Source organism: Triticum aestivum, chromosome 4A (assembly GCF_018294505.1).
Source record: "Triticum aestivum cultivar Chinese Spring chromosome 4A, IWGSC CS RefSeq v2.1, whole genome shotgun sequence".
Classification (NCBI taxonomy): Eukaryota; Viridiplantae; Streptophyta; class Magnoliopsida; order Poales; family Poaceae; genus Triticum; species Triticum aestivum.
In genome coordinates this window covers 582,956,611-582,968,006 of record NC_057803.1, presented here as the reverse complement: position 1 = coordinate 582,968,006, position 11,396 = coordinate 582,956,611, and the positions used below count along the sequence as shown (strand labels likewise).

Sequence of the window (11,396 nt, the reverse complement as noted above, 5' to 3'; positions counted from 1 at the left end):
ACGTAGAGATGCATCTTTTGATCTATCAACGATTTTCTTGGTGACGCTTTCCGAAAACATTGTGCATTGGCCTAAATCCGTGACCGCCAAATTTTAACTAAAGTGTGGTCATAGATTACTATGAATGGGACATGGCCAAAAAAATCTTCCGAAAGTATTTTTCAAATATCAAGTTAAGCTACTTATCTTTTCTGACCATATAGAAAAAATTGAAGTATTTTATATAAATGCTTTCGGAGGGTAGTACACAAGATACTTTAACTTGGTATTTCATAAATATATAATATAGTTACTCCCTTCAATGTTTAACCTTAGTTCAAAACTGCGAGACTTATTTTGGATCGGATGAAGTATTACATAACAAGATGGGACATGAAAGTATATTTTGCAGATACTAATGTTAAAGGAAGCTACAGTCTAAATGCCAAGTGAATATTTCGTTGTACAAACTTCATAATTTGCACTAAATGGCATGACGCATCCTCATGGATTCATCAACTACAAACACCAGAACCTTTTATGGATCATCGGTACATTTGTGGAGTCAAACAGGTTTCTACTTTATTCATTTCGCTAATCCTCCCTACACTGATTATACGTTTACATTACCTACTCTGAACCGAACACCTTCTTAGATTGCTTGATAATTTGCAATTAGAGCACTGCAAACGTGGGGTAGGTGACCAAGCATTGTCACAAAAGGTCGGATGGTTTTGGCTCTCTATTGTTTCTTTATTACACTGTCATCGCCGTGCATCATTGAACTAAGTAGAGAATAATTTTACAGACTTTTAGATTAACCAAACTCCTCCGCATTGTTTGTACTGTTTTAAATACTTTTCCTATAGTTGCCTGCCATGCCCGTCCGGCAGTTTCTGTTTGATCATTGTTTTTTATTCAACTGGCACGAAATATGGGCAATAATACTCAAGGCGGTCACGGAAATTGGCAAGGCGGTCATACTATCTGGAGCCATAGCTAAATTAATTAGTCTAGTGTACTATCTACAATCACAAAGTTATTTATTCCATCTGGTAATTATCTCTGAGAGCACAACGTGCATGTGCAACCATAGCTATATAAACACATCCGGTTCCACCCATTGTTGACACGCCAAAGTACCAAGCTACATACAATAGTACTAGTAGCACTAATCGAACATATCATGGCCATCCCCAAAGCTTTGCTTCTTGCCATCGTAGGTTGCATCTGCTTATGCAGCAGTGCTGTTTTGTCAGCTCGCAAGCTTGGCGACGCGGCCATGGTGGAGAGGCATGAGCAGTGGATGACGGAGTTCAACCGTGTTTACAAGGACGTCACCGAGAAGGCGCAGCGGTTTGAGGTGTTCAAAGCCAACATTGCCTTCATCGAGTCGTCTAATGCCGGAAACCGTAAGTTCTGGCTCGGTGTCAACCAGTTCACCGACCTCACCAATGACGAGTTCAGGGCAACCAAGACCAACAAGGGATTGAAAATGAGCGGCGGTAGGGCTCCAAGTGGGTTCAAGTACAGTAATGTCAGCATCGATGCGCTTCCAACCGCTGTTGATTGGAGGACCAAGGGTGTTGTCACTCCTATCAAAGACCAAGGCCAATGTGGTAAGTGGATTTAGGTAGTATATCTACATTATGTTCCGCTACCATGATAATCCCATGATAACTCGAATTACACTAAGGATGACCCTATTATTGCAGGTTGTTGTTGGGCATTTTCAGCTGTGGTGGCAACTGAAGGCATTGTGAAGTTGAGCACGGGGAAGCTCATCTCGTTGTCTGAGCAAGAGCTGGTTGATTGTGATGTCCATGGTGTGGATTAGGGTTGTGAGGGTGGTGAGATGGACGGCGCCTTGAAGTTCATCATCAAGAACGGTGGCCTCACCACCGAGGCCAACTACCCATACACGGCACAAGACGGACAGTGCAAGACCAGCATTGCAAGCAACAGTGTTGCAACCATCAAGGGCTACGAGGATGTGCACGCCAACGATGAATCTTCTCTTATGAAAGCCGTTGCTAACCAGCCTGTATTGGTAGTTGTGGATGGAGGTGATGTCATATTTCAACACTACTCTGGCGGGGTAATGACCGGCTCTTGCGGAACTGATTTGGACCATGGGATAGCAGCTATTTGATATGGTATGACGAGTGACGAAACTAAGTATTGGTTGTTAAAAAACTCATGGGGCACGACATGGCGCGAGAGTGGGTACCTCAGAATGGAGAGGGACATTTCTGACAAGAGTGGTATGTGTGGCTTGCCATGCAACCTTCGTACCCCACCAAGTAGGGAAATATATTGGCACGTATATCTACAAATATTACATAAATACATGTATTTTTATCTGTATGTATGTACCTTTCATTACACTACATTGTTTCGTGTTTGGACAGTCACGAAATGTTTCGTAAATATATATAAAGAAGATAGATGAATTCGAGCTTAAATGCTAAATGCTCTATGGCGATGTTTATGCTGAAATCCATTTTGTTTAAATCCACAAATTGATTCGAACAATATTTTTTTCTCGAAAATGGGAGGACGCCCCTGATCTTTGCATCGATCAATGCACACATCCATCGTATTGAAGAAATTTATTACATAGTATTCCGCTACACATGAATAAAAGGCACAAGAATAAAAAACAATGTACAACTCAGGACACTATTACCAGGCCGTCACTCATATTGGCTAAATAAAGCTTGAAGTACCACCTTCAAGCGGTTGCACCCGAAGTCTAGAATATTCTATGCTTTTCACACGCTGCAGTAAAGCACATATGATAACCAAAAGAAATTAGAAGATACAAATTTTGAGGGCGTATTTTTCTTCAAAATATGGCCAAAAGTGGCATTAGTCAACACGCCCGAGGGTAGGTCATACCTGGGTTGCACCGATGCATTTCCATACTTATAGAACCAAGATGACACAACTAGAATATCTTTGGGACTTCCTGTGCATTTTACTTTCTAGGAAACCATTATACTAGTTGAGTCCACCCGGCAAGGCGACTAGGGAAAGCCTTTCTCCCCTTCATCTCCACCGGTGAGCTTGTGGATTCACCTTCCCTCTGCTTGTTGGTGTCTACCTTGCCCTAGCTCTCGCCTACAGCTCGCCGGAGCTCTCTCTTCCTCTTTACTCTAACTCAAACGATCATGGGAAGAAGGAGAAAGGTGGACACAGGAGGTTTCCAGCGCTCATACACCGCCGTACGTACGGCCTCGTATTTTCTCCTCGAGCAACAACTCGAGCCGCGCACACGTTACAACGTCACCGTGCGGATTTTTATACCCAGGGTGAGCGACCGGGCACACACGCACCCACGCTCCTGCTCCCTCGCGCCCACAATCCGTCCGCCTCGCTCGCGGCAGCGATGCGCTCCAACGCGCAGCTCACGGCGGCCCTCCAACAGATCGTGCACAAGCTCCCCGCACGGCTCGCCAACAGTCCAGGCCTACTACGACGTGTCCGTGTACATGCACACGCACGCCCAAAAGCTACCCACACACGCACACCCGCGGTCCCGACTCGGCCGACCCGGCCAGCTCGCGCCCATACACGTGTTGGTCGCGTCCGATGCGTCGCCTCGGCTTATTCGCCCAACACTCGCGCCCTAAGCCGTGGCTCAGAGCAGGCCGGGCTCCTCGACGACATCGTCCACCAGCAAGCAACGCACGCTCCGCCGCCGGCGCCTTCTTCAACTATGGGCATTCCCGCTTGAAGTGTCCACGGTCGCCGCATTTGTAACAACGACCGCGCCGGTTTCTGCCGAAGCCTGACGTCTCGCTGCGCACGCCGTCGTCGTCTCGAGCACCGTCCCTCTGCCGCTCCCATGCTCGCAACTGCGCCACCGTGTACATGAGTTGGCCGTCCGCCCGCTCGCCGCCCGCCTGTCCACGCCGTCGCAGCCGCTCATCGAAGGCCTTCAGGCGACCGAGCGCGTCCTCGAATGGCATGGTGGAGACGTCGCAAAACTGCTCGATTCCGGCCACCGCCGCGTACAAGCGATCCGGCACAGAATCGAGGAGCTTCTTCACCATCGCGGCGTCGTCCAGCATCGACTCGAGTCCCGCATAGCGCGCCGCCATGCCGCCGAGCTTGCCGGCGAACCCATCCATCATGTCGCCCTCCGCCATGCGCAGCATCTCAAACTCCCCTCGGAGAGTGCCCAGCCGTGCCGCCCGGACTCGGTCCGCCCCGATGAACCTCGCCTTGAGGCTCGCCCACACCTCCGCCGCAGTCTTCTTCGATGCCACCTGCAGCAGCAGGTCCTCGGCGAGCGCACTGAGCAGGTATGCGCGCGGGCTTGTCCTTCTTCGCGATGACGGTCGCCGATGCGTCCTCTGGCACCACCACCGCCTCCCACGGCCCGGTCGCATCAAGGTTTGCCTCCACCTTGATCGACCACGTCGTGTAGTTTTCGCCGGTGAGCTATGGCACCGGCTGCGGCAGCGATCCGCCCGCTCCACCGCCATACGGGACGATCAACATCGCCGGCGCACCCTGATCTTCACGTGGCTCTGATGCCAATTGTTGGTGTCTACCTTGCCCTAGCTCTCGCCTACAGCTCACCGGAGCTCTCTCTCTTCCTCTTTACTCTAGCTCAAACGATCATGGGAAGAAGGAGAAAGGTGGACACAGGAGGTTTCCAGCGCTCATACACCGCCGCACATACGGCCTCGTATTTTTTCCTCGAGCAACAACTCAAGCCGCGCACACATTACAACGTCACCGTGCGGATTTTTATACCCAGGGTCAGCGACCGGGCACACACGCACCCACGCTCCAGCTCCCTCGCGCCCACGACCCGTCCGCCTCGCTCGCGGCAGCGACGCGCTCCAACGCACAGCTCACGGCGGCCCTCCAACAGATCTTGCACGAGCTCCCCGCACGGCTCGCCAACAGTCCAGGCCTACTACGACGCGTCCCATGTACATGCACACGCACGCCCAAACGCTACCCATGCACACACGCACGCACACCCGCGGTCCCAACGCGCCCGACCCGGCCAGCTCGCGCCCATACACGTGCTGGTCGCGTCCGGTGCGTCGCCGCGGCTTATTCGCCCAACACCGCTTGCCGCTACGGCTGCCGGTGGCGGGGAGGGGATTTATGTTGCCTCAGATCTGGCTAGTAGATTGGTAGAGTTTAGCCCTTGTGGGGGCGGCGTTTGGGTGGATGGCGGCGCTTCTTCGAGTCAGTGTTTCGGGCTTTGATGCTCCTCAAGTTCGTTCGTTGGAACGGATTAGACGGAGCTCCGGCATAGATTCCTGCCAACTCTGTGGGGCAGCAAGGTTAGGGTTTCTCGTCGTGTGTACAGAACGGCGATATTTGGTGTCAAGTTCTTCAAATCGATTCAAGGATTCAACGGCGATGACTGTGGTTCCAGGGCACTGGTCCTCAGGGGCACATGAACAAAGACTCCCCGGCTATCGTCAACAAGGTCAGTCCGGCTCTGGTATGAGAGCGGTGGCAGCGGCGCGTCGGCGGCTCGTTCTGGCAGCGGCAATGGTCGTTCGGTGGTCCATGGACCAAAATATAATTTTTATTATGTTTGAGGTGTTTTGTACTTCCAGTGAATCTTTATAATAGATCTGATCCTTTTCGCAAAAAAAAAAATTTGAGTCCACCCCATCCATTTTGGACATGTAGCGAGAGCTCACGAAATAGCGTTTCCTCTTGCTTTATAGATAAACTCAATTGACAGAATGATATAAGATGTTGTGGTAACCCTCTTACCAAGCCGATCAAAGAAAACTAGGCTAAAACAAGATGATTGAACTAACACTACACAAGTGATGCTCTACTGGACGTTGGCGGCTTGCCGTTGAGCAGCATGGAAGTGGCAGGACAGAGAAGCGCCTCTAAGCCTACGAAAAGCAAACCCATGTCTCTTGGATAAAATCACAGAACTTTGTCACAAAACGTCCACCAAAAATGCCGCTAGAGAGGGCCCTCTGTCGAGTGCTATCCCTGTAGGCGAGCAGTTTGGATCAAGGTAGCTGAAGAGATAGTCACATGAGAGGACATAAACGAGACCGCCAAACGTAGTATCAAGCCTATGATGACGCCCCAAAATGGTGACGACGCAAGGCACCATCATCAAGTCTAGCAATGGACATGGTTTTCCCCCAAGCATGGACAAGGGGTGGAGGTAAAACCACGACATCACCACTAGGAGGGACGCAACACCCGGAGGCGATGGCGGCGGCACCGCCGAGAGGCATTGGGCTTTCGCTCGGTACCTCCCTCACTCCTTGCATATGAACCGTGGCACACCCATGTCTCTTTGGCTCGCTACCTTCCGTCATTGACAATGTGCGACTAAACTATGTCAACTCAACATGCCACTATGCATGAAAACGACCAACCTTCCACCATTCATGCTACTTATATTTAAATGTACTACAAATATACAATAATTGGGCACAATAAATTTATATGCACTTTAGTTTCAATTATTATATTATTAATTCAAATACTAATGTTTCATACAACCCGATACCATTGAAATAATTGAAACCAATCTCCGAGTGACGCACCACGCATGCTGGGTATCATTTCTATTTCCTGAAATTTTGATGGACCAAGGCCCACTATAATTCTCACACATACATATCTGGGTAGGGATTGCTCAAAAAAAACTATGTGTAGGGTGACCATCCTAAGAAAAATCCGAATGGCTTCGATGCTCTGTTGTTTCTTTATTGTATGTCATCGTCGTGCATCTTTGAACTCAGTTCCCTGTGCTCAGCCCTTGAAAAACCGCAGTGGACACCAACTACAGAAGACACCCTCAAGAAGTGGTGTGTTGCAAGAACGTCAGGCGTGCACAAGCCGAAGGAGTTGAGGGCGCTTCTTACTCTCGGCCTTTGGGAGCTTTGGAAACACAGGAATGCGGTTGTCTTCGATGGCGCCTCTCCATCACTAGAGGTTGTCGTTAGGCGCGTCGTCGCGAAGGGTAGAGCTTGGCAGCACGCGGGCCTGTTGAAAGGTGAAGTAGACATCACGCTTCAGCTTCTAGCAGGGTGGGCAAGCAGCGAGTAGTCGGGTTAGTTGTTGCGCAGGTGGACTGTCGGCCGCGCTGTGTGCTGATGTGATGTTATGTAGCGTTTAAATCTTTGTAACATCAACGGTGGCTGGGATTCCCCCCCCCCCCCCCTTCTTCTTCTATATAAGATGATACGCACACTCGTGCGTATTCGAGAAAAAGTTTTATCTTTGCTTTTGTTGGACCATTTTAATATAAGTACTTCCGAAGCTGCAAATACTTGCACGGCTGGCTGTTCCTTCTCTCATTGTTTTGTATTCACCTGCTCACCTAGAACGAACTAGGTCCCTAGCTTTAACATACTTCTTTTTAAACAAGAGTTGAACAGACTTCCGCTCGAATTTTTACTGTACACAACCATTGACTCTAGGGACCAGAGTTGGATTAAGCTAACAAACTACTCCCTCTGTTCCAAAATAGATGACCCAACTTTGTACTAAAGTTAGCACAAAGTTGAGTCATATATTTTGGAACGGAGGGAGTATGTACAACCACAAGGTTATTTATTCTATCTGGTAATTACCTGCACGGCCACGCTGTTGTCCATCGATATTCACACATCATCCTAGAGCACAGTGTGCGCTGTACGTACATGTGCAAGACTACAGCTATATAAGCACATCCCTTCCACCCATAGTTGACAGACCAAAGCACCAACAAGCTAATTGTAGTACCAGTAAGCACTAGTCGAGCAGATCATGGCCATCCCAAAGGCATTGCTTCTTGCCATCCTAGGCAGCATCTGCTTATGCAGTAGCACCGTTCTATCAGCTCGCGAGCTTGGTGACGCGGCCATGGTGGAGAAGCATGAGCAGTGGATGGCGAAGTTTAACCATGTTTACAAGGACAGCACCGAGAAGGCGCAGCGGTTCGAGGTGTTCAAGGCTAACGTTGCCTTTATCGAGTCGTTCAACACCGAAAATCACAAGTTCTGGCTCGGTGTCAACCAGTTTACCGGCCTCACCAACGACGAGTTCAGAGCAATCAAGACCAACAAGGGCCTCAGAAGGAATGATGCTAGGGCTCCAACCGGCTTCGAGTACAACAATGTCAGCAATGATGCGCTTCCAGCGGCAGCTGATTGGAGGACCAAGGGCGTTGTCACTCCTATCAAAGACCAAGGCCAGTGTGGTAAGTAAATTTAGGTAGTATGTATATATCGTATTCTCATGATAACTGAAATTACACTAAGTACGTCAATATTTTTGTAGGTTGTTGTTGGGCTTTTTCAGCCGTGGCTGCAACCGAGGGCATTGTGAAGTTGAGCACAGGGAAGCTCGTCTCCTTGAGCAAGAGCTAGTTGACTGTGATGTCCATGGTGTGGATCAGGGGTGCGCGGGGGGCGAGATGCACGACGCTTTCAAGTTCATCATCAAGAACGGTGGCCTCACCACTGAGGCCAACTACCCATACACTGCACAAGATGGACAGTGCAAGACTAGCACTGCAAGCAACAGTGTTGCAACCATCAAGGGCTATGAGGATGTGCCCGCCAACAATGAATCTTCTCTTATGAAAGCCGTGGCTAACCAGCCTGTATCAGTAGCTATGGACGGAGGGGATGTCATATTTCAACACCTCTCTGGCGGGGTGATGACCGGCTCCTGTGGAACTGATTTGGACCATGGGATAGTAGCGATTGGTTATGGCATGACGAGTGACGGAACTAAATTTTGGCTGCTGAAAAACTCATGGGGCACGACATGGGGCGAGAGTGGGTACCTCAGAATGGAGAAGGATATTTACGACAAGAGTGGTATGTGTGGCTTGGCCATGCAACCTTCCTACCCAACCGAGTAGGGAAATACATTGCCACATATATCTACAAATATTACATAAACACACCGATTTTTATCTATATATGTACCTTCCATTGCACTGCGTTATTTTCCGGTTGTAAAGTCGTAAATGTTTGGTAAATATGTATAAAAAAAAGATAAATGACTATGAGCTTAAATTCTCTACGGTGTTGTTTACACGAAAATCCCTCTTGTTAGAATCCATTCACTGATTGGACCCAGATTTGTTATTTAAAAAATGAGAGAGCATCCCTGATCTTTGCATTGATCAATGCACACATCCCGCATATATTAAAGATATGCATTAACTGTATTTCCCTAAAAATAAAAGGACACAATAATAGGCAACAATTTATGGGCAAAGTGGTATTAGTCAACGCGACATGTGGGCATGTCAAACCTAGGTTGGAGCATCCAAGCTGACACACCTAGAATACTTTTGGGACTTTCCGATGCACTTAGTCTCTAGGAAAACATTACACTAATTTAGTACATGTCCATCCATTTTGGACATGTGAGAGTTCACAAAATAATTTTCTGTCCCACTTTATAGATAAACCTTACAAAGCAGATCAAAGAAATCTAGGCTAAAACAAGACAGGCAGCGCTAACACTACACAAGGAATGCACTACTGGACGTCGTTGGCTTGCCGTCGAGCAGAAGTGCAAGAGTAGCAGGACCACAACTAGAAGCTCCAAAAAGTCTACAAGCAAACCCATGTCTCTAGGATGAAATCATCGGACTTTGTCGCAATGCCTCCACAAAAATTGTTGTTGGAGAGGGCCCTCTTCCGAGCGCCAACCCTGTAGGCGAGCTATTTGGACCAAGGTGGCTGATGAAATAGTGTATGTTAGGAGATAAACGAGACGGCCAAACGCTGGAGCCGAGGATGCTTCATCTCGGTCTCGGGATCCAATCCTGCCCAAACACGTCTCCACACCATGAGACCTAAGCTCTCTATTGATGCCCCCAATATGGTAATGACGCAACGAGTTGTCACCAAGTCTAGCAATGGACATGGTTTTCCCTGAGCACGGACAAGGCGATGGAGGCAGAACCATGAAAGCACCCCTCGGACTAACGTGAATCACGCAGGCATCGTCGGTAGTGCCACCGAGAAGCGCCTGGGTTTCACTCGGTACCTCTCTTACTTCTTGCCTGGGAACCCTGGCCCTGACCCTTATGCCTGGACAGCAAGTAATGGATGGCCTAAATGCAAGTTGTTGGCACCGAAAGCATCAACGTATGGGGAAAATATATGGAGCTCTCATGTCTAAAAAGTTAACTTTAAATGTTTCAAAAGATTTGAATTTTCTGTGAATGTTCACAAGACATGTGGATGTGACCTCTAAAATAACAGACCCAAACTTGAAATACACACTGAGAAACAAAAAAGAGAAAATTGATGTAAATATTGCCATTTTTGGAGTTGTCTTTTTGTGACACTATTCATGCTGAATTTGTCTTTTTTGTTCTCAGTGTGCATTTCGAGTTTGAATATGAACTTTTCATAGTTCATGGACTCGTGAATTGGGAACATTAAAAAAATCAAAATATTCAAACATTTGGAGTGACTTTTAGACATGGGAGCACTGGATATCCTCCTCAACTTATGGTGGGAGGACACCGAGTGAACCTAGTTTTCGGGATAACCAAACAGAAGGAAGAGGATCAGCGGAGCACGGAGTAGAATAAGCACGATTAGATGTGCACGTAAGAGTGTGTTGCACATGCAGTATAACTCCCAATTGCCATCTCATGTAAATATACTATGAGAAGTCTCCTTATATATTGGTCCAAATCTTTGTCCATTGACAACATGTGACTAAACTACCACATACTATTCCATTATTGACTTCTCTCCATATCATATATATAGCTAAATAGTTGACCATCACTGTGTCAGCTATGTCAACTCAACAAGCCACAATGCATGAGAAAAGACCACCGTAACATGCATAGTTCCTGCTACTTATATTTGGCAAATATCCTACAACTATGCAACAATCAAATACAGTAAATTTATGTATAATTTTGTTTTACTTATATTATTGATCCAAATACTAATGTTACATACAACAAAACATTCTTGAAATAATTGAACCAATCCCCTCAGCAACGCACAGGGTAGTATTTCTATTTCCTGAAATTTTGATGGACCATGACCCGTTGGAATTCTTACACATCAATCGGCGGGTAAGGTGACCGCCCTAAGGAAAGTTTGAATGGTTTTGTTTCTTTATTATTGCCGTTATCGGTTGAACAAAGCTTGAGCGGTCGTCTTCAATCGGTTGCACCTAGAGTCAAGAGTACTTTGCTTTCACGTGCTGCAGTGCGCACCAAGTATGTGTCCGGGTGAAAAGATTAGGAACTCAATGTTAAAAACAATATCCATAGACCCCAACATAAAGCACAAATTGTCGTAAGTTGTCTATAGCCCTAATAGCTATTTCCCAAACATATTAGAAATACTACAAGGTGGTGGAAGATTGAAAGGCACATAAACTACTCATCACGCAGGTGGGCAACAGGGCATGAGAGAAAACAA

The 11,396-nt window shown here is 47.5% G+C and overlaps 2 pseudogenes; both read left to right on the top strand.

Moving 5' to 3' along the window:
* The first annotated feature begins 1,165 nt into the window (after positions 1–1,165).
* LOC123082376 (senescence-specific cysteine protease SAG39-like) lies at positions 1,166–2,286 on the top strand (annotated as a pseudogene).
* Positions 2,287–7,746: 5,460 nt separating this feature from the next.
* LOC123082375 (senescence-specific cysteine protease SAG39-like) lies at positions 7,747–8,848 on the top strand (annotated as a pseudogene).
* The last annotated feature ends 2,548 nt before the right edge of the window (positions 8,849–11,396 follow it).